We start from the raw sequence: 24138 nt of genomic DNA on the forward strand, positions 1-24138 counted from the left end.
GGACTTTATTGACTAAATTGTAACATGACGACCAATGTGATTTCGGCAGAACTTTTGAACCCTTAAGTTTGAGCTAGTGGGCTGACGTTCGACACACCCGATCGTTGTGAATCCACCATTCAGATGAGGTCTCTTCCAAGCCTCTCGGATGTCATGCGGCCGAAACACGAGCGTCGAAGCATTCCGTTTCGCTCCAGTAGTAGGCCTTTATTGGCTAAATTGTAACATGACGACCTATGTGACTTCGGCAGAACTTTTGAACACTTAAGTTTGATCAAGTAGGCTGACATTCGACACACTCGATCGTTGTGAATCCACCTTTCAGATGAGGTCTCTTCCAAACCTCTCGGACTTCGTGCGGCCGAGCGGCGACCTTCAAAGCATTCAGTTTCGCTCCAGTAGTAGGCCTTTATTGACTAAATTGTAACATGACGACCTATGTGATTTTGGCAGAACTTTTCAAATCTTAAGTTTGAGCAACTGGGCTGACGTTCGACACACTCTATCGTTGTGAATCCACCTTTCAGATGAGGTCTCTTCCAAGCCTCTCGGAGGTCGTGCGGCCAAAACACAAGCGTCGAAGCATTCCGTTTCGCTCCAGTAGTAGGCCTTTATTGACTAAATTGTAAAATGACGACCTTTGTGATTTCGGCAGAACTTTTCAAACCTTAATTTTGAGCAACTGGGCTGACGTTGGACACACTCTATCGTTGTGAATCCAACTTTCAGATGAGGTCTCTTCCAAGCTTCTCGGATGTCATGCGGCCGAAACACGAGCGTCGAAGCATTCCGTTTCGCTCCAGTAGTAGGCCTTTATTGACTAAATTGTAACATGACGACCTATGTGACTTCGGCAGAACTTTTGAACACTTAAGTTTGAGCAACTGGGTTGACGTTCGACACACTCGATCGTTGTGAATCCACCTTTCAGATGAGGTCTCTTCCAAGCCTCTCGGAGGTCGTGCGGCCGAAACACAAGCGTCGAAGCATTCCGTTTCGCTCCAGTAGTAGGCCTTTATTATCTAAATTGTAACATGACGACCTATGTGATTTCGTCAGAACTTTTGAACCCTTAAGTTAGAGCTAGTGGGCTGATGTTCGACACACTCGATCGTTGTGAATCCACCTTTCCGATAAGGTCTCTTCCAAGCCTCTCGGACTTCGTGCGGCCGAGAGGCGACCGTCAAAGCATTCGCTTTCGCTCCAGTAGTAGGACTTTATTGACTAAATTGTAACATGACGACCAATGTGATTTCGGCAGAACTTTTGAACCCTTAAGTTTGAGCTAGTGGGCTGACGTTCGACACACCCGATCGTTGTGAATCCACCATTCAGATGAGGTCTCTTCCAAGCCTCTCGGATGTCATGCGGCCGAAACACGAGCGTCGAAGCATTCTGTTTCGCTCCAGTAGTAGGCCTTTATTGGCTAAATTGTAACATGACGACCTATGTGACTTCGGCAGAACGTTTGAACACTTAAGTTTGATCAAGTAGGCTGACATTCGACACACTCGATCGTTGTGAATCCACCTTTCAGATGAGGTCTCTTCCAAGCCTCTCGGACTTCGTGCGGCCGAGCGGCGACCTTCAAAGCATTCAGTTTCGCTTCAGTAGTAGGCCTTTATTGACTAAATTGTAACATGACGACCTATGTGATTTCGGCAGAACTTTTCAAATCTTAAGTTTGAGCAACTGGGCTGACGTTCGACACACTCTATCGATGTGAATCCACCGTTCAGATGAGGTCTCTTCCAAGCCCCTCGGAGGTCGTGCGGCCAAAACACAAGCGTCCAAGCATTCCGTTTCGCTCCAGTAGTAGGCCTTTATTGACTAAATTGTAACATGACGACCTATGTGATTTCGGCAGAACTTTTGAACCCTTTAGTTTGAGCTAGTGGGCTGACGTTCGACACACTCGATCGTTGTGAATCCACCTTTCAGATGATGTCTCTCCCAAGCCTCTCGGACTTCGTGAGTCCGAGCAGCGACTGTCAAAGCATTCAGTTTCGCTCCAGGAGTAGGCCTTTATTGACTAAATTGTAACATGACGACCTATGTGATTTCGGCAGAACGTTTGAACACTTAAGTTTGATCAAGTAGGCTGACATTCGACACACTCGATCGTTGTGAATCCACCTTTCAGATGAGGTCTCTTCCAAGCCTCTCGGACTTGGTGCGGCCGAGCGGCGACCTTCAAAGCATTCAGTTTCGCTCCAGTAGTAGGCCATTATTGACTAAATTGTAACATGACGACCTATGTGACTTCGGCAGAACTTTTGAACACTTAAGTTTGAGCAACTGGGTTGACGTTCGACACACTCGATCGTTGTGAATCCACCTTTCAGATGAGGTCTCTTCCAAGCCTCTCGGAGGTCGTGCGGCCGAAACACAAGCGTCGAAGCATTCCGTTTCGCTCCAGTAGTAGGCCTTTATTATCTAAATTGTAACATGACGACCTATGTGATTTCGTCAGAACTTTTGAACCCTTAAGTTAGAGCTAGTGGGCTGATGTTCGACACACTCGATCGTTGTGAATCCACCTTTCCGATAAGGTCTCTTCCAAGCCTCTCGGACTTCGTGCGGCCGAGAGGCGACCGTCAAAGCATTCGCTTTCGCTCCAGTAGTAGGACTTTATTGACTAAATTGTAACATGACGACCTATGTGATTTCGGCAGAAGTTTTGAACCCTTAAGTTTGAGCTAGTGGGCTGACGTTCGACACTCTTGATCGTTGTGAATCCACCTTTCAGATGAGGTCTCTTCCAAGCCTCTCGGAGGTCGTGCGGCCGAAACACGAGCGTCGAAGCATTCCGTTTCGCTCCAGTAGTAGGCCTTTATTGACTAAATTGTAAAATGACGACCTTTGTGATTTCGGCAGAACTTTTGAACCCTTAAGTTTGAGCTAGTGGGCTGACGTTCGACACACTCGATCGTTGTGAATCCACCTTTCAGATGAGGTCTCTTCCAAGCCTCTCGGACTTCGTGCGGCCGAGCGGCGACCTTCAAAGCATTCAGTTTCGCTTCAGTAGTAGGCCTTTATTGACTAAATTGTAACATGACGACCTATGTGATTTCGGCAGAACTTTTCAAATCTTAAGTTTGAGCAACTGGGCTGACGTTCGACACACTCTATCGATGTGAATCCACCTTTCAGATGAGGTCTCTTCCAAGCCTCTCGGAGGTCGTGCGGCCAAAACACAAGCGTCCAAGCATTCCGTTTCGCTCCAGTAGTAGGCCTTTATTGACTAAATTGTAACATGACGACCTATGTGATTTCGGCAGAACTTTTGAACCCTTTAGTTTGAGCTAGTGGGCTGACGTTCGACACACTCGATCGTTGTGAATCCACCTTTCAGATGATGTCTCTCCCAAGCCTCTCGGACTTCGTGAGTCCGAGCAGCGACTGTCAAAGCATTCAGTTTCGCTCCAGGAGTAGGCCTTTATTGACTAAATTGTAACATGACGACCTATGTGATTTCGGCAGAACGTTTGAACACTTAAGTTTGATCAAGTAGGCTGACATTCGACACACTCGATCGTTGTGAATCCACCTTTCAGATGAGGTCTCTTCCAAGCCTCTCGGACTTGGTGCGGCCGAGCGGCGACCTTCAAAGCATTCAGTTTCGCTCCAGTAGTAGGCCTTTATTGACTAAATTGTAACATGACGACCTATGTGACTTCGGCAGAACTTTTGAACACTTAAGTTTGAGCAACTGGGTTGACGTTCGACACACTCGATCGTTGTGAATCCACCTTTCAGATGAGGTCTCTTCCAAGCCTCTCGGAGGTCGTGCGGCCGAAACACAAGCGTCGAAGCATTCCGTTTCGCTCCAGTAGTAGGCCTTTATTATCTAAATTGTAACATGACGACCTATGTGATTTCGTCAGAACTTTTGAACCCTTAAGTTAGAGCTAGTGGGCTGATGTTCGACACACTCGATCGTTGTGAATCCACCTTTCCGATAAGGTCTCTTCCAAGCCTCTCGGACTTCGTGCGGCCGAGAGGCGACCGTCAAAGCATTCGCTTTCGCTCCAGTAGTAGGACTTTATTGACTAAATTGTAACATGACGACCTATGTGATTTCGGCAGAAGTTTTGAACCCTTAAGTTTGAGCTAGTGGGCTGACGTTCGACACTCTTGATCGTTGTGAATCCACCTTTCAGATGAGGTCTCTTCCAAGCCTCTCGGAGGTCGTGCGGCCGAAACACGAGCGTCGAAGCATTCCGTTTCGCTCCAGTAGTAGGCCTTTATTGACTAAATTGTAAAATGACGACCTTTGTGATTTCGGCAGAACTTTTGAACCCTTAAGTTTGAGCTAGTGGGCTGACGTTCGACACTCTTGATCGTTGTGAATCCAACTTTCAGATGAGGTCTCTTCCAAGCGTCTCGGAGGTCGTGCGGCCGAAACACGAACGTCGAAGCATTCCGTTTCGCTCCAGTAGTAGGCCTTTATTGACTAAATTGTAAAATGACGACCTTTGTGATTTCGGCAGAACTTTTGAACCCTTAAGTTTGAGCTAGTGGGCTGACGTTCGACACACTCGATCGTTGTGAATCCACCTTTCAGATGAGGTCTCTTCCAAGCCTCTCGGACTTCGTGCGTCCGAGCAGCGACTGTCAAAGCATTCAGTTTCGCTCCAGGAGTAGGCCTTTATTGACTAAATTGTAACATGACGACCTATGTGATTTTGGCAGAACTTTTCAACCTTTAAGTTTGAGCAACTGGGCTGACGTTTGACACACTCGATCGTTGTGAATCCACCTTTCAGATGAGGCCTCTTCCAAGCCTCTCGGAGGTCGTGCGGCCAAAACACAAGCGTCGAAGCATTCCGTTTCGCTCCAGTAGTAGGCCTTTATTGACTAAATTGTAACATGACGACCTATGTGATTTCGGCAGAACCTTTGAACACTTACGTTTGAGCTAGTAGGCTGATATTCGACACACTCGATCGTTGTGAATCCACCTTTCAGATGAGGTCTCTTCCAAGCCTCTCGGACTTCGTGCGGATGAGAGGCGACCGTCAAAGCATTCAGTTTCGCTCCAGTAGTAGGACTTTATTGACTAAATTGTAACATGACGACCTATGTGATTTCGGCAGAACTTTTGAACCCTTAAGTTTGAGCTAGTGGGCTGACGTTCGACACACTCGATCGTTGTGAATCCACCTTTCAGATGAGGTGTCTTCCAAGCCTCTCGGATGTCATGCGGCCGAAACACGAGCGTCGAAGCATTCCGTTTCGCTCCACTAGTAGGCCTTTATTGACTAAATTGTAACATGACGACCTATGTGACTTCGGCAGAACTTTTGAACACTTAAGTTTGAGCAACTGGGTTGATGTTCGACACACTCGATCGTTGTGAATCCACCTTTCAGATGAGGTCTCTTCCAAGCCTCTCGGAGGTCGTGCGGCCGAAACACAAGCGTCGAAGCATTCCGTTTCGCTCCAGTAGTAGTCCTTTATTATCTAAATTGTAACATGACGACCTATGTGATTTCGTCAGAACTTTTGAACCCTTAAGTTAGAGCTAGTGGGCTGATGTTCGACACACTCGATCGTTGTGAATCCACCTTTCCGATAAGGTCTCTTCCAAGCCTCTCGGACTTCGTGCGGCCGAGAGGCGACCGTCAAAGCATTCGCTTTCGCTCCAGTAGTAGGACTTTATTGACTAAATTGTAACATGACGACCTATGTGATTTCGGCAGAACTTTTGAACACTTACGTTTGAGCTAGTAGGCTGACATTCGACACACTCGATCGTTGTGAATCCACCTTTCAGATGAGGTCTCTTCCAAGCCTCTCGGACTTCGTGCGGACAAGAGGCGACCGTCAAAGCATTCAGTTTTGCTCCAGTAATAGGACTTTATTGACTAAATTGTAACATGACGACCTATGTGATTTCGGCAGAGCTTTTGAACCCTTAAGTTTGAGCTAGTGGGCTGACGTTCGACACACTCGATCGTTGTGAATCCACCTTTCAGATGAGGTCTCTTCCAAGCCTCTCGGAGGTCGTGCGGCCGAAACACAAGCGTCGAAGCATTCCGTTTCGCTCCAGTAGTAGGCCTTTATTATCTAAATTGTAACATGACGACCTATGTGATTTCGTCAGAACTTTTGAACCCTTAAGTTAGAGCTAGTGGGCTGATGTTCGACACACTCGATCGTTGTGAATCCACCTTTCCGATAAGGTCTCTTCCAAGCCTCTCGGACTTCGTGCGGCCGAGAGGCGACCGTCAAAGCATTCGCTTTCGCTCCAGTAGTAGGACTTTATTGACTAAATTGTAACATGACGACCTATGTGATTTCGGCAGAAGTTTTGAACCCTTAAGTTTGAGCTAGTGGGCTGACGTTCGACACTCTTGATCGTTGTGAATCCACCTTTCAGATGAGGTCTCTTCCAAGCCTCTCGGAGGTCGTGCGGCCGAAACACGAGCGTCGAAGCATTCCGTTTCGCTCCAGTAGTAGGCCTTTATTGACTAAATTGTAAAATGACGACCTTTGTGATTTCAGCAGAACTTTTGAACCCTTAAGTTTGAGCTAGTGGGCTGACGTTCGACACTCTTGATCGTTGTGAATCCAACTTTCAGATGAGGTCTCTTCCAAGCGTCTCGGAGGTCGTGCGGCCGAAACACGAACGTCGAAGCATTCCGTTTCGCTCCAGTAGTAGGCCTTTATTGACTAAATTGTAAAATGACGACCTTTGTGATTTCGGCAGAACTTTTGAACCCTTAAGTTTGAGCTAGTGGGCTGACGTTCGACACACTCGATCGTTGTGAATCCACCTTTCAGATGAGGTCTCTTCCAAGCCTCTCGGACTTCGTGCGTCCGAGCAGCGACTGTCAAAGCATTCAGTTTCGCTCCAGGAGTAGGCCTTTATTGACTAAATTGTAACATGACGACCTATGTGATTTTGGCAGAACTTTTCAACCTTTAAGTTTGAGCAACTGGGCTGACGTTTGACACACTCGATCGTTGTGAATCCACCTTTCAGATGAGGCCTCTTCCAAGCCTCTCGGAGGTCGTGCGGCCAAAACACAAGCGTCGAAGCATTCCGTTTCGCTCCAGTAGTAGGCCTTTATTGACTAAATTGTAACATGACGACCTATGTGATTTCGGCAGAACCTTTGAACACTTACGTTTGAGCTAGTAGGCTGATATTCGACACACTCGATCGTTGTGAATCCACCTTTCAGATGAGGTCTCTTCCAAGCCTCTCGGACTTCGTGCGGATGAGAGGCGACCGTCAAAGCATTCAGTTTCGCTCCAGTAGTAGGACTTTATTGACTAAATTGTAACATGACGACCTATGTGATTTCGGCAGAACTTTTGAACCCTTAAGTTTGAGCTAGTGGGCTGACGTTCGACACACTCGATCGTTGTGAATCCACCTTTCAGATGAGGTCTCTTCCAAGCCTCTCGGATGTCATGCGGCCGAAACACGAGCGTCGAAGCATTCCGTTTCGCTCCACTAGTAGGCCTTTATTGACTAAATTGTAACATGACGACCTATGTGACTTCGGCAGAACTTTTGAACACTTAAGTTTGAGCAACTGGGTTGATGTTCGACACACTCGATCGTTGTGAATCCACCTTTCAGATGAGGTCTCTTCCAAGCCTCTCGGAGGTCGTGCGGCCGAAACACAAGCGTCGAAGCATTCCGTTTCGCTCCAGTAGTAGGCCTTTATTATCTAAATTGTAACATGACGACCTATGTGATTTCGTCAGAACTTTTGAACCCTTAAGTTAGAGCTAGTGGGCTGATGTTCGACACACTCGATCGTTGTGAATCCACCTTTCCGATAAGGTCTCTTCCAAGCCTCTCGGACTTCGTGCGGCCGAGAGGCGACCGTCAAAGCATTCGCTTTCGCTCCAGTAGTAGGACTTTATTGACTAAATTGTAACATGACGACCTATGTGATTTCGGCAGAACTTTTGAACCCTTAAGTTTGAGCTAGTGGGCTGACGTTCGACACACTCGATCGTTGTGAATCCACCTTTCAGATGAGGTCTCTTCCAAGTCTCTCGGACTTCATGCGTCCGAGCAGCGACTGTCATAGCATTCAGTTTCGCTCCGGCAGTAGGCCTTTATTGACTAAATTGTAACATGACGACCTATGTGATTTCGGCAGAACTTTTGAACCCTCAAGTTTGAGCTAGTAGGCTGACGTTCGACACACTCGATCGTTGTGAATCCTCCTTTCAGATGAGGTCTCTTCCAAGCCTCTCGGACTTCGTGCGGCCGAGCGGCGACCGCAATTGCATTCAGTTTCGCTCCAGGAGTAGGCCTTTATTGACTAAATTGTAACATGACGACCTATGTGATTTCGGCAGGACCTTTGAACCCTTAAGTTAGAGCTAGTGGGCTGACGTTCGACACACTCGATCGTTGTGAATCCACCTTTCCGATGAGGTCTCTTCCAAGCCTCTCGGACTTCGTACGTCCGAGCAGCGACCGTCAAAGCATTCAGTTTCGCTCCAGGAGTAGGCCTTTATTGACTAAATTGTAACATGACGACCTATGTGATTTCGGCAGAACTTTTCAAACCTTAAGTATGAGCAACTGGGCTGACGTTCGACACACTCTATCGATGTGAATCCACCTTTCAGATGAGGTCTCTTCCAAGCCTCTCGGAGGTCGTGCGGCCAAAACACAAGCGTCGAAGCATTCCGTTTCGCTCCAGTAGTAGGCCTTTATTGACTAAATTGTAACATGACGACCTATGTGATTTCGGCAGAACTTTTGAACACTTACGTTTGAGCTAGTAGGCTGACATTCGACACACTCGATCGTTGTGAATCCACCTTTCAGATGAGGTCTCTTCCAAGCCTCTCGGAATTCGTGCGGACGAGAGGCGACCGTCAAAGTATTCAGTTTCGCTCCAGTAGTAGGACTTTATTGACTAAATTGTAACATGACGACCTTTGTGATTTCGGCAGAACCTTTGAACCCTTAAGTTTGAGCTAGTGGGCTGACGTTCGACACACTCGATCGTTGTGAATCCACCTTTCAGATGAGGTCTCTTTCAAGCCTCTCGGATGTCATGCGGCCGAAACACGAGCGTCGAAGCATTCCGTTTCGCTCCAGTAGTAGGCCTTTATTGGCTAAATTGTAACATGACGACCTATGTGACTTCGGCAGAACTTTTGAACACTTAAGTTTGAGCAAGTAGGCTGACATTCGACACACTCGATCGTTGTGAATCCACCTTTCAGATGAGGTCTCTTCCAAGCCTCTCGGACTTCGTGCGGCCGAGCGGCAACCTTCAAAGCATTCAGTTTCGCTCCAGTAGTAGGCCTTTATTGACTAAATTGTAACATGACGACCTATGTGACTTCGGCAGAACTTTTGAACACTTAAGTTTGAGCTAGTGGGCTGACGTTCGACACACTCGATCGTTGTGAATCCACCTTTCAGATGATGTCTCTCCCAAGCCTCTCGGACTTCGTGCGTCCGAGCAGCGACTGTCGAAGCATTCAGTTTCGCTCCAGGAGTAGGCCTTTATTGACTAAATTGTAATATGACGACCTATGTGATTTCGGCAGAACTTTTCAACCCTTAAGTTTGAGCAACTGGGCTGACGTTCGACACACTCGATCGTTGTGAATCCACCTATCAGATGAGGTCTCTTCCAAGCATCTCGGAGGTCGTGCGGCCGAAACACAAGCGTCGAAGCATTCCGTTTCGCTCCAGTAGTAGGCCTTTATTGACTAAATTTTAACATTACGACCTATGTGATTTCGGCAGAACTTTTGAACACTTAAGTTAGAGCTAGTCGGGATGACGTTCGACACACTCGATCGTTGTGAATCCACCTTTCCGATAAGGTCTCTTCCAAGCCTCTCGGACTTCGTGCGGCCGAGAGGCGAATGTCAAAGCATTCGCTTTCGCTCCAGTAGTAGGACTTTATTGACTAAATTGTAACATGACGACCTATGTTATTTCGGCAGACCTTTTCAACCCTTAAGTTTGAGCAACTGGGCTGACGTTCGACACACTCGATCGTTGTGAATCCACCATTCAGATGAGGTCTTTTCCAAGCCTCTCGGATGTCATGTGGCCAAAACACAAGCGTCGAAGCATTCCGTTTCGCTCCAGTAGTAGGCCTTTATTGACTAAATTGTAAAATGACGACCTTTGTGATTTCGGCAGAACTTTTCAAACCTTAATTTTGAGCAACTGGGCTGACGTTGGACACACTCTATCGTTGTGAATCCACCTTTCAGATGAGGTCTCTTCCAAGCCTCTCGGATGTCATGCGGCCGAAACACGAGCGTCGAAGCATTCCGTTTCGCTCCAGTAGTAGGCCTTTATTATCTAAATTGTAACATGACGACCTATGTGATTTCGTCAGAACTTTTGAACCCTTAAGTTAGAGCTAGTGGGCTGATGTTCGACACACTCGATCGTTGTGAATCCACCTTTCCGATAAGGTCTCTTCCAAGCCTCTCGGACTTCGTGCGGCCGAGAGGCGACCGTCAAAGCATTCGCTTTCGCTCCAGTAGTAGGACTTTATTGACTAAATTGTAACATGACGACCAATGTGATTTCGGCAGAACTTTTGAACCCTTAAGTTTGAGCTAGTGGGCTGACGTTCGACACACCCGATCGTTGTGAATCCACCATTCAGATGAGGTCTCTTCCAAGCCTCTCGGATGTCATGCGGCCGAAACACGAGCGTCGAAGCATTCTGTTTCGCTCCAGTAGTAGGCCTTTATTGGCTAAATTGTAACATGACGACCTATGTGACTTCGGCAGAACGTTTGAACACTTAAGTTTGATCAAGTAGGCTGACATTCGACACACTCGATCGTTGTGAATCCACCTTTCAGATGAGGTCTCTTCCAAGCCTCTCGGACTTCGTGCGGCCGAGCGGCGACCTTCAAAGCATTCAGTTTCGCTCCAGTAGTAGGCCTTTATTGACTAAATTGTCACATGACGACCTATGTGATTTCGGCAGAACTTTTCAAATCTTAAGTTTGAGCAACTGGGCTGACGTTCGACACACTCTATCGTTGTGAATCCACCTTTCAGATGAGGTCTCTTCCAAGCCTCTCGGAGGTCGTGCGGCCAAAACACAAGCGTCGAAGCATTCCGTTTCGCTCCAGTAGTAGGCCTTTATTGACTAAATTGTAACATGACGACCTATGTGATTTCGGCAGAACCTTTGAACACTTACGTTTGAGCTTTTAGGCTGACATTCGACACACTCGATCGTTGTGAATCCACCTTTCAGATGAGGTCTCTTCCAAGCCTCTCGGACTTCGTGCGGACGAGAGGCGACCGTCAAAGCATTCAGTTTCGCTCCAGTAGTAAGACTTTATTGACTAAATTGTAACATGACGACCTATGTGATTTCGGCAGAACTTTTGAACCCTTTAGTTTGAGCTCGTGGGCTGACGTTCGACACACTCGATCGTTGTGAATCCACCTTTCAGATGATGTCTCTCCCAAGCCTCTCGGACTTCGTGAGTCCGAGCAGCGACTGTCAAAGCATTCAGTTTCGCTCCAGGAGTAGGCCTTTATTGACTAAATTGTAACATGACGACCTATGTGATTTCGGCAGAACTTTTGAACCCTTAAGTTAGAGCTAGTGGGGATGACGTTCGACACACTCGATCGTTGTGAATCCACCTTTCCGATAAGGTCTCTTCCAAGCCTCTCGGACTTCGTGCTGCCGAGAGGCGACCGTCAAAGCATTCGCTTTCGCTCCAGTAGTAGGACTTTATTGACTAAATTGTAACATGACGACCTATGTGATTTCGGCAGAACCTTTGAACACTTACGTTTGAGCTAGTAGGCTGACATTCGACACACTCGATCGTTGTGAATCCACCTTTCAGATGAGGTCTCTTCCAAGCCTCTCGGACTTCGTGCGGACGAGAGGCGACCGTCAAAGCATTCAGTTTCGCTCCAGTAGTAGGACTTTATTGACTAAATTGTAACATGACGACCTATGTGACTTCGGCAGAACTTTTGAACACTTAAGTTTGAGCAACTGGGTTGACGTTCGACACACTCGATCGTTGTGAATCCACCTTTCAGATGAGGTCTCTTCCAAGCCTCTCGGATGTCATGCGGCCGAAACACGAGCGTCGAAGCATTCCGTTTCGCTCCAGTAGTAGGCCTTTATTGACTAAATTGTAACAAGACGACCTATGTGACTTCGGCAGAACTTTTGAACACTTAAGTTTGAGCAACTGGGTTGACGTTCGACACACTCGATCGTTGTGAATCCACCTTTCAGATGAGGTCTCTTCCAAGCCTCTCGGAGGTCGTGCGGCCGAAACACAAGCGTCGAAGCATTCAGTTTCGCTCCAGTAGTAGGCCTTTATTATCTAAATTGTAACATGACGACCTATGTGATTTCGTCAGAACTTTTGAACCCTTAAGTTAGAGCTAGTGGGCTGATGTTCGACACACTCGATCGTTGTGAATCCACCTTTCCGATAAGGTCTCTTCCAAGCCTCTCGGACTTCGTGCGGCCGAGAGGCGACCGTCAAAGCATTCGCTTTCGCTCCAGTAGTAGGACTTTATTGACTAAATTGTAACATGACGACCTATGTGATTTCGGCAGAACTTTTGAACACTTACGTTTGAGCTAGTAGGCTGACATTCGAGACACTCGATCGTTGTGAATCCACCTTTCAGATGAGGTCTCTTCCAAGCCTCTCGGACTTCGTGCGGACAAGAGGCGACCGTCAAAGCATTCAGTTTTGCTCCAGTAATAGGACTTTATTGACTAAATTGTAACATGACGACCTATGTGATTTCGGCAGAACTTTTGAACCCTTAAGTTTGAGCTAGTGGGCTGACGTTCGACACAATCGATCGTTGTGAATCCACCTTTCCGATGAGGTGTCTTCCAAGCCTCTCGGACTTCGTACGTCCGAGCAGCGACCGTCAAAGCATTCAGTTTCGCTCCAGGAGTAGGCCTTTATTGACTAAATTGTAACATGACGACCTATGTGATTTCGGCAGAACTTTTCAAACCTTAAGTATGAGCAACTGGGCTGACGTTCGACACACTCTATCGTTGTGAATCCACCTTTCAGATGAGGTCTCTTCCAAGCCTCTCGGAGGTCGTGCGGCCAAAACACAAGCGTCGAAGCATTCCGTTTCGCTCCAGTAGTAGGCCTTTATTGACTAAATTGTAACATGACGACCTATGTGATTTCGGCAGAACTTTTGAACACTTACGTTTGAGCTAGTAGGCTGACATTCGACACACTCTATCGTTGTGAATCCACCTTTCAGATGAGGTCTCTTCCAAGCCTCTCGGACTTCGTGCGGTCGAGAGGCGACCGTCAAAGTATTCAGTTTCGCTCCAGTAGTAGGACTTTATTGACTAAATTGTAACATGACGACCTTTGTGATTTCGGCAGAACCTTTGAACACTTAAGTTTGAGCTAGTGGGCTGACGTTCGACACACTCGATCGTTGTGAATCCACCTTTCAGATGAGGTCTCTTTCAAGCCTCTCGGATGTCATGCGGCCGAAACACGAGCGTCGAAGCATTCAGTTTCGCTCCAGTAGTAGGCCTTTATTATCTAAATTGTAACATGACGACCTATGTGATTTCGTCAGAACTTTTTAACCCTTAAGTTAGAGCTAGTGGGCTGATGTTCGACACACTCGATCGTTGTGAATCCACCTTTCCGATAAGGTCTCTTCCAAGCCTCTCGGACTTCGTGCGGCCGAGAGGCGACCGTCAAAGCATTCGCTTTCGCTCCAGTAGTAGGACTTTATTGACTAAATTGTAACATGACGACCTATGTGATTTCGGCAGAACTTTTGAACACTTACGTTTGAGCTAGTAGGCTGACATTCGACACACTCGATCGTTGTGAATCCACCTTTCAGATGAGGTCTCTTCCAAGCCTCTCGGACTTCGTGCGGACAAGAGGCGACCGTCAAAGCATTCAGTTTTGCTCCAGTAATAGGACTTTATTGACTAAATTGTAACATGACGACCTATGTGATTTCGGCAAAACTTTTGAACCCTTAACTTTGAGCTAGTGGGCTGACGTTCGACACACTCGATCGTTGTGAATCCACCTTTCCGATGAGGTGTCTTCCAAGCCTCTCGGACTTCGTACGTCCGAGCAGCGACCGTCAAAGCATTCAGTTTCGCTCCAGGAGTAGGCCTTTATTGACTAAATTGTAACATGACGACCTATGTGATTTCGGCAGAACTTTTCAAACCTTAAGTATGAGCAACTGGGCTGACGTTCGACACACTCTATCGTTGTGAATCCACCTTTCAGATGAGGTCTCTTCCAAGCCTCTCGGAGGTCGTGCGGCCAAAACACAAGCGTCGAAGCATTCCGTTTCGCTCCAGTAGTAGGCCTTTATTGACTACATTGTAACATGACGACCTATGTGATTTCGGCAGAACTTTTGAACACTTACGTTTGAGCTAGTAGGCTGACATTCGACACACTCTATCGTTGTGAATCCACCTTTCAGATGAGGTCTCTTCCAAGCCTCTCGGACTTCGTGCGGTCGAGAGGCGACCGTCAAAGTATTCAGTTTCGCTCCAGTAGTAGGACTTTATTGACTAAATTGTAACATGACGACCTTTGTGATTTCGGCAGAACCTTTGAACACTTAAGTTTGAGCTAGTGGGCTGACGTTCGACACACTCGATCGTTGTGAATCCACCTTTCAGATGAGGTCTCTTTCAAGCCTCTCGGATGTCATGCGGCCGAAACACGAGCGTCGAAGCATTCCGTTTCGCTCCAGTAGTAGGCCTTTATTGGCTAAATTGTAACATGACGACCTATGTGACTTCGGCAGAACTTTTGAACACTTAAGTTTGAGCAAGTAGGCTGACATTCGACACACTCGATCGTTGTGAATCCACCTTTCAGATGAGGTCTCTTCCAAGCCTCTCGGACTTCGTGCGGCCGAGCGGCAACCTTCAAAGCATTCAGTTTCGCTCCAGTAGTAGGCCTTTATTGACTAAATTGTAACATGACGACCTATGTGATTTCGGCAAAACTTTTGAACCCTTAACTTTGAGCTAGTGGGCTGACGTTCGACACACTCGATCGTTGTGAATCCACCTTTCCGATGAGGTGTCTTCCAAGCCTCTCGGACTTCGTACGTCCGAGCAGCGACCGTCAAAGCATTCAGTTTCGCTCCAGGAGTAGGCCTTTATTGACTAAATTGTAACATGACGACCTATGTGATTTCGGCAGAACTTTTCAAACCTTAAGTATGAGCAACTGGGCTGACGTTCGACACACTCTATCGTTGTGAATCCACCTTTCAGATGAGGTCTCTTCCAAGCCTCTCGGAGGTCGTGCGGCCAAAACACAAGCGTCTAAGCATTCCGTTTCGCTCCAGTAGTAGGCCTTTATTGACTACATTGTAACATGACGACCTATGTGATTTCGGCAGAACTTTTGAACACTTACGTTTGAGCTAGTAGGCTGACATTCGACACACTCTATCGTTGTGAATCCACCTTTCAGATGAGGTCTCTTCCAAGCCTCTCGGACTTCGTGCGGTCGAGAGGCGACCGTCAAAGTATTCAGTTTCGCTCCAGTAGTAGGACTTTATTGACTAAATTGTAACATGACGACCTTTGTGATTTCGGCAGAACCTTTGAACACTTAAGTTTGAGCTAGTGGGCTGACGTTCGACACACTCGATCGTTGTGAATCCACCTTTCAGATGAGGTCTCTTTCAAGCCTCTCGGATGTCATGCGGCCGAAACACGAGCGTCGAAGCATTCCGTTTCGCTCCAGTAGTAGGCCTTTATTGGCTAAATTGTAACATGACGACCTATGTGACTTCGGCAGAACTTTTGAACACTTAAGTTTGAGCAAGTAGGCTGACATTCGACACACTCGATCGTTGTGAATCCACCTTTCAGATGAGGTCTCTTCCAAGCCTCTCGGACTTCGTGCGGCCGAGCGGCAACCTTCAAAGCATTCAGTTTCGCTCCAGTAGTAGGCCTTTATTGACTAAATTGTAACATGACGACCTATGTGACTTCGGCAGAACTTTTGAACACTTAAGTTTGAGCTAGTGGGCTGACGTTCGACACACTCTATCGTTGTGAATCCACCTTTCAGATGAGGTCTCTTCCAAGCCTCTCGGACTTCGTGCGTCCGAGCAGCGACTGTCAAAGCATTCAGTTTCGCTCCAGGAGTAGGCCTTTATTGACTAAATTGTAATATGACGACCTATGTGATTTCGGCAGACCTTTTCAACCCTTAAGTTTGAGCAACTGGGCTGACGTTCGACACACTCGATCGTTGTGAATCCACCTTTCAGATGAGGTCTCTTCCAAGCATCTCGGAGGTCGTGCGGCCGAAACACAAGCGTTGAAGCATTCCGTTTCGCTCCAGTAGTAGGCCTTTATTGACTAAATTGTAACATGACGACCTATGTGATTTCGGCAGAACTTTTGAACACTTAAGTTAGAGCTAGTCGGGATGACGTTCGACACACTCGATCGTTGTGAATCCACCTTTCAGATGAGGTCTCTTCCAAGCGTCTCGGAGGTCGTGCGGCCGAAACACGAGCGTCGAAGCATTCCGTTTCGCTCCAGTAGTAGGCCTTTATTGACTAAATTGTAAAATGACGACCTTTGTGATTTCGGCAGAACTTTTGAACTCTTAAGTTTGAGCTAGTGGGCTGACGTTCGACACACTCGATCGTTGTGAATCCACCTTTCAGATGAGGTCTCTTCCAAGCCTCTCGGACTTCGTGCGTCCGAGCAGCGACTGTCAAAGCATTCAGTTTCGCTCCAGGAGTAGGCCTTTATTGACTAAATTGTAACATGACGACCTATGTGACTTCGGCAGAACTTTTGAACCTTTAAGTATGAGCAACTGGGCTGACGTTCGACACACTCGATCGTTGTGAATCCACCTTTCAGATGAGTTCTCTTCCAAGCCTCTCGGAGGTCGTGCGGCCAAAACACAAGCGTCGAAGCATTCCGTTTCGCTCCAGTAGTAGGCCTTTATTGACTAAATTGTAACATGACGACCTATGTGATTTCGGCAGAACCTTTGAACACTTACGTTTGAGCTAGTAGGCTGATATTCGACACACTCGATCGTTGTGAATCCACCTTTCAGATGAGGTCTCTTCCAAGCCTCTCGGACTTCGTGCGGATGAGAGGCGACCGTCAAAGCATTCAGTTTCGCTCCAGTAGTAGGACTTTATTGACTAAATTGTAACATGACGACCTATGTGATTTCGGCAGAACCTTTGAACCCTTAAGTTTGAGCTAGTGGACTGACGTTCGACACACTCGATTGTTGTGAATCCACCTTTCAGATGAGGTCTCTTCCAAGCCTCTCGGAGGTCGTGCGGCCAAAACACAAGCGTCGAAGCATTCCGTTTCGCTCCAGTAGTAGGCCTTTATTGACTAAATTGTAAAATGACGACCTTTGTGATTTCGGCAGAACTTTTCAAACCTTAATTTTGAGCAACTGGGCTGACGTTGGACACACTCTATCGTTGTGAATCCACCTTTCAGATGAGGTCTCTTCCAAGCCTCTCGGATGTCATGCGGCCGAAACACGAGCGTCGAAGCATTCCTTTTCGCTCCAGTAGTAGGCCTTTATTGACTAAATTGTAACATGACGACCTATGTGACTTCGGCAGAACTTTTGAACACTTAAGTTTGAGCAACTGGGTTGACGTTCGACACACTCGATCGTTGTGAATCCACCTTTCAGATGAGGTCTCTTCCAAGCCTCTCGGAGGTCGTGCGGCCGAAACACGAGCGTCGAAGCATTCCGTTTCGCTCCAGTAGTAGGCCTTTATTGACTAAATTGTAACATGACGACCTATGTGACTTCGGCAGAACTTTTGAACACTTAAGTTTGATCAACTGGGTTGACGTTCGACACACTCGATCGATTTGAATCCACCTTTCAGATGAGGTCTCTTCCAAGCCTCTCGGAGGTCGTGCGGCCGAAACACAAGCGTCGAAGCATTCCGTTTCGCTCCAGTAGTAGGCCTTTCTTGACTAAATTGTAACATGACGACCTATGTGATTTCACCAGAACCATTGAACACTTACGTTTGAGCTAGTGGGCTGATGTTCGACACTCTTGATCGTTGTGAATCCACCTTTTCAGTTGAGGTCTCTTCCAAGCCTCTCGGAGGTCGTGCGGCCAAAACACAGGCGTCCAATCATTCCGTTTCGCTCCAGTAGTAGGCCTTTATTGACTAAATTGTAACATGACGACCTATGTGATTTCGGCAGAACTTTTGAACCCTTTAGTTTGAGCTAGTGTGCTGACGTTCGACACACTCGATCGTTGTGAATCCACCTTTCAGATGATGTCTCTCCCAAGCCTCTCGGACTTCGTGCGTCCGAGCAGCGACTGTCAAAGCATTCAGTTTCGCTCCAGGAGTAGGCCTTTATTGACTAAATTGTAACATGACGACCTATGTGATTTCGGCAGAACTTTTCCACCCTTAAGTTTGAGCAACTGGGCCACCATTCAGATGAGGTCTTTTCCAAGCCTCTCGGATGTCATGCGGCCGAAACACGAGCGTCGAAGCATTCCGTTTCGCTCCAGTAGTAGGACTTTATTGGCTAAATTGTAACATGACGACCTATGTGACTTCGGCAGAACTTTTGAACACTTAAGTTTGAGCTAGTGGGCTGACGTTCGACACTCTTGATCGTTGTGAATCCACCTTTTCAGATGAGGTCTCTTCCAAGCCTCTCGGAGGTCGTGCGGCCAAAACACAAGCGTCCAAGCATTCCGTTTCGCTCCAGTAGTAGGCCTTTATTGACTAAATTGTAACATGACAACCTATGTGATTTCGGCAGAACTTTTGAACCCTTTAGTTTGAGCTAGTGGGCTGACGTTCGACACACTCGGTCGTTGTGAATCCACCTTTCAGATGATGTCTCTCCCAAGCCTCTCGGACTTCGTGCGTCCGAGCAGCGACTGTCAAAGCATTCAGTTTCGCTCCAGGAGTAGGCCTTTATTGACTAAATTGTAACATGACGACCTATGTGATTTCGGCAGAACTTTTCAACCCTTAAGTTTGAGCAACTGGGCTGACGTTCGACACACTCGATCGTTGTGAATCCACCTTTCAGATGAGGTCTCTTCCAAGCATCCCGAAGGTCGTGCGGCCGAAACACAAGCGTCGAAGCATTCCGTTTCGCTCCAGTAGTAGGCCTTTATTGACTAAATTGTAACATGACGACCTATGTGATTTCGGCAGAACTTTTGTACCCTTAAGTTAGAGCTAGTGGGGATGACATTCGACACACTCGATCGTTGTGAATCCACCTTTCCGATAAGGTCTCTTCCAAGCCTCTTGGACTTCGTGCGGCCGAGAGGCGACCGTCAAAGCATTCGCTTTCGCTCCAGTAGTAGGACTTTATTGACTAAATTGTAACATGACGACCTATGTGATTTCGGCAGAACTTTTTAACCCTTAAGTTTGAGCAACTGGGCTGACGTTCGACACACTCGATCGTTGTGAATCCACCATTCAGATGAGGTCTTTTCCAAGCCTCTCGGATGTCATGCGGCCGAAACACGAGCGTCGAAGCATTCCGTTTCGCTCCAGTAGTAGGCCTTTATTGACTAAATGCAGCCCTATGGGGGGCACAAGTCAGTGCAAACTGTAGGCCGGTCCCAAGCCCGGATAAATGCAGAGGGTTGCGTCAGGAAGGGCATCCGGCTTAAAACCTTGCCAAACAAATATAAGCGTTCATCCAAAGAATTCCATACCGGATCGGTCGTGGCCCGGATTAACAACGTCCGCCACCGGCGCCGTCAACCTGCAGGGCGCTGTTGGAAATTCAGCTACTGTGGGTCGAAGTCAAAGAAGAAGAAGAAGAGGTGGAAAGCGGGTTCTTCGGCCGAAAGAGAAGAGGAGAACACAGAGCCTAGAACTGAATGTGGGGACTTTGAATGTTGGGACTATGACAGGAAAATCTCGGGAGTTGGTTGACATGATGATTAGGAGAAAGGTTGATATATTGTGTGTCCAGGAGACCAGGTGGAAAGGCAGTAAGGCTAGAAGTTTAGGGGCAGGGTTTAAATTATTTTACCATGGTGTAGATGGGAAGAGAAATGGAGTCGGGGTTATTTTAAAAGAAGAGTTGGCTAAGAATGTCTTGGAGGTGAAAAGAGTATCAGATCGAGTGATGAGGCTGAAATTTGAAATTGAGGGTGTTATGTGTAATGTGATTTATGCCCCACAGGTGGGATGTGACCTAGAGGTGAAAGAGAAATTCTGGAAGGAGCTAGATGATGTAGTTCTGAGCATCCCAGACAGAGAGAGAGTCGTAATTGGTGCAGATTGTAATGGACATGTTGGTGAAGGTAATAGGGGTGATGAAGAAGTGATGGGTAAGTACGGCATCCAGGAAAGGAACTTGGAGGGACAGATGGTGGTAGACTTTGCAACAAGGATGCAAATGGCTGTAGTGAACACTTTTTTCCAGAAGAGGCACGAACATAGGGTGACCTACAAGAGCGGAGGTAGAAGCACACAGGTGGATTACATCTTGTGCAGACGATGTAATCTGAAGGAGGTTACCAACTGTAAGGTAGTGGTAGGGGAGAGTGTGGCTAGACAGCATAGGATGGTGGTGTGTAAGATGACTCTGGTGGTGGGGAGGAAAATTAGGAAGACAAAGGCAGAGAAGAGAACCATGTGGTGGAAGCTGAGACAGGACGAGTGTTGTGCAGCTTTTCGGGAAGAGGTGATACAGGCTCTCGGTGGACGGGAAGAGCTTCCAGAAGACTGGACCACTGCAGCCAAGGTGATCAGAGAAGCAGGCAGGAGAGTACTTGGTGTATCTTCTGGCAGGAAAGGAGAGAAGGAGACTTGGTGGTGGAACCTCACAGTACAGGAAATCGTACAAGGAAAACGGTTAGCTAAGAAGAAGTGGGACACTGAGAGGACCGAGGAGAGGCGAAAGGAATACATTGAGATGCGACACAGGGCAAAGGTAGAGGTGGCAAAGGCAAAACAAGAGGCATATGATGACATGTATGGCAGGTTGGACACTAAAGAAGGAGAAAAGGATCTATACAGGCTGGCCAGACAGAGGGATAGAGATGGGAAGGATGTGCAGCAGGTTAGGGTGATTAAGGATAGAGATGGAAATATGTTGACTGGTACCAGCAGTGTGCTAGGTAGATGGAAAGAATACTTTGAGGAGTTGATGAATGAGGAAAATGATAGAGAAGGGAGAGTAGAAGAGGCAAGTGTGGTGGACCAGGAAGTGGCAATGATTAGTAAGGGGGAAGTTAGAAAGGGATTAAAGAGAATGAAAAATGGAAAGGCAGTTGGTCCTGATGACATTCCTGTGGAGGTATGGAAGCATCTAGGAGAGGTGGCTGTGGAGTTTTTGACCAGCTTGTTCAATAGAATTCTAGTGCGTGAGAAGATGCCTGAGGAATGGAGGAAAAGTGTACTGGTGCCCATTTTTAAGAACAAAGGTGATGTGCAGAGCTGTGGCAACTATAGAGGAATAAAGTTGATGAGCCACACAATGAAGTTATGGGAAAGAGTAGTGGAGGCTAGACTCAGGACAGAAGTGAGTATTTGCGAGCAACAGTATGGTTTCATGCCTAGAAAGAGTACCACAGATGCATTATTTGCCTTGAGGATGTTGATGGAAAAGTACAGAGAAGGTCAGAAGGAGCTACATTGTGTCTTTGTAGATCTAGAGAAAGCCTATGACAGAGTACCCAGAGAGGAACTGTGGTACTGCATGCGGAAGTCTGGAGTGGCAGAGAAGTATGTTAGAATAATACAGGACATGTACGAGGGCAGCAGAACAGCGGTGAGGTGTGCTGTCGGTGTGACAGAAGAATTTAAGGTGGACGTGGGACTGCATCAGGGATCAGCCCTGAGCCCCTTCCTTTTTGCAGTGGTGATGGATAGGCTGACAGATGAGGTTAGACTGGAATCCCCGTGGACCATGATGTTTGCAGATGACATTGTGATCTGCAGTGAAAGCAGGGAGCAGCTGGAGGAACAGTTAGAAAGATGGAGGCATGCACTGGAAAGAAGAGGAATGAAGATTAGCCGAAGTAAAACAGAATATATGTGCATGAATGAGAGGGGTGGTGGGGGAAGAATGAGGCTACAGGGAGAAGAGATGGCAAGGGTAGAGGACTTTAAATACTTGGGGTCAACCGTCCAGAGCAATGGTGAGTGTGGTCAGGAAGTGAAGAAACGGGTCCAAGCAGGTTGGAACGGGTGGAGGAAGGTGTCAGGTGTGTTATGTGACAGAAGAGTCTCTGCTAGGATGAAGGGCAAAGTTTATAAAACAGTGGTGAGGCCAGCCATGATGTATGGATTAGAGACAGTGGCACTGAAGAGAAAACAGGAAGCAGAGCTGGAGGTGGCGGAAATGAAGATGTTGAGGTTCGCTCTCGGAGTGACCAGGTTGGATAAAATTAGAAATGAGCTCATCAGAGGGACAGCCAAGGTTCGATGTTTTGGAGACAAAGTTAGAGAGAGCAGACTTCAATGGTTTGGACACGTCCAGAGGAGAGAGAGTGAGTATATTGGTAGAAGGATGATGAGGATGGAGCTGCCAGGCAAGAGAGCTAGAGGAAGACCAAAGAGAAGGTTGATGGATGTCGAGAGGGAAGACATGATGGCAGTTGGTGTTCGAGAGGAGGATGCAGGAGATAGGCTCTCATGGAAAAGGATGACGCGCTGTGGCGACCCCTAACGGGACAAGCCGAAAGGAAAAGAAGAAGAAGAAGTAGGCCTTTATTGACTAAATTGTAACATGACGACCTATGTGATTTCGGCAGAACTTTTGAACCCTTACGTTAGAGCTAGTGGGGATGACATTCGACACACTCGATCGTTGTGAATCCACCTTTCAGATGAGGTCTCTTCCAAGCCTCTCGGACTTCGTGCGGACGAGAGGCGACCGTCAAAGCATTCAGTTTCGCTCCAGTAGTAGGACTTTATTGACTAAATTGTAACATGACGACCTATGTGATTTCGGCAGAAGTTTTGAACCCTTAAGTTTGAGCTAGTGGGCTGACGTTTGACACTCTTGATCGTTGTGAATCCACGTTTCAGATGAGGTCTCTTCCAAGCCTCTCGGAGGTCGTTTGGCCGAAACACGAGCGTCGAAGCATTCCGTTTCGCTCTAGTAGTAGGCCTTTATTGACTCAATTGTAAAATGACGACCTTTGTGATTTCGGCAGAACTTTTCAACCTTTAAGTTTGGGCAACTGGGCTGACGTTCGACACACTCGATCGTTGTGAATCCACCTTTCAGATGAGGTCTCTTCCAAGCGTCTCGGAGGTCGTGCGGCCGAAACACGAGCGTCGAAGCATTCCGTTTCGCTCCAGTAGTAGGCCTTTATTGACTAAATTGTAAAATGACGACCTTTGTGATTTCGGCAGAACTTTTGAACCCTTAAGTTTGAGCTAGTGGGCTGACGTTCGACACACTCGATCGTTGTGAATCCACCTTTCAGATGAGGTCTCTTCCAAGCCTCTCGGAATTCGTGCGTCCGAGCAGCGACTGTCAAAGCATTCAGCTTCGCTCCAGGAGTAGGCCTTTATTGACTAAATTGTAACATGACGACCTATGTGATTTCGGCAGAACTTTTCAACCTTTAAGTTTGAGCAACTGGGCTGACGTTCGACACACTCGATCGTTGTGAATCCACCTTTCAGATGAGGTCTCTTTCAAGCCTCTCGGAGGTCGTGCGGCCAAAACACAAGCGTCGAAGCATTCCGTTTCGCTCCAGTAGTAGGCCTTTATTGACTAAATTGTAACATGACGACCTATGTGATTTCGGCAGAACCTTTGAACACTTACGTTTGAGCTAGTAGGCTGATATTCGACACACTCGATCGTTGTGAATCCACCTTTCAGATGAGGTCTCTTCCAAGCCTTTCGGACTTCGTGCGGATGAGAGGCGACCGTCAAAGCATTCAGTTTCGCTCCAGTAGTAGGACTTTATTGACTAAATTGTAACATGACGAATTATGTGATTTCGGCAGAACTTTTGAACCCTTAAGTTTGAGCTAGTGGGCTGACGTTCGACACACTCGATCGATGTGAATCCACCTTTCAGATGAGGTCTCTACCAAGCCTCTCGGATGTCATGCGGCCGAAACACGAGCGTCGAAGCATTCCGTTTCGC

Source organism: Phyllopteryx taeniolatus, unplaced genomic scaffold, assembly GCF_024500385.1.
Source record: "Phyllopteryx taeniolatus isolate TA_2022b unplaced genomic scaffold, UOR_Ptae_1.2 contig_26, whole genome shotgun sequence".
Taxonomy (NCBI): domain Eukaryota; kingdom Metazoa; phylum Chordata; class Actinopteri; order Syngnathiformes; family Syngnathidae; genus Phyllopteryx; species Phyllopteryx taeniolatus.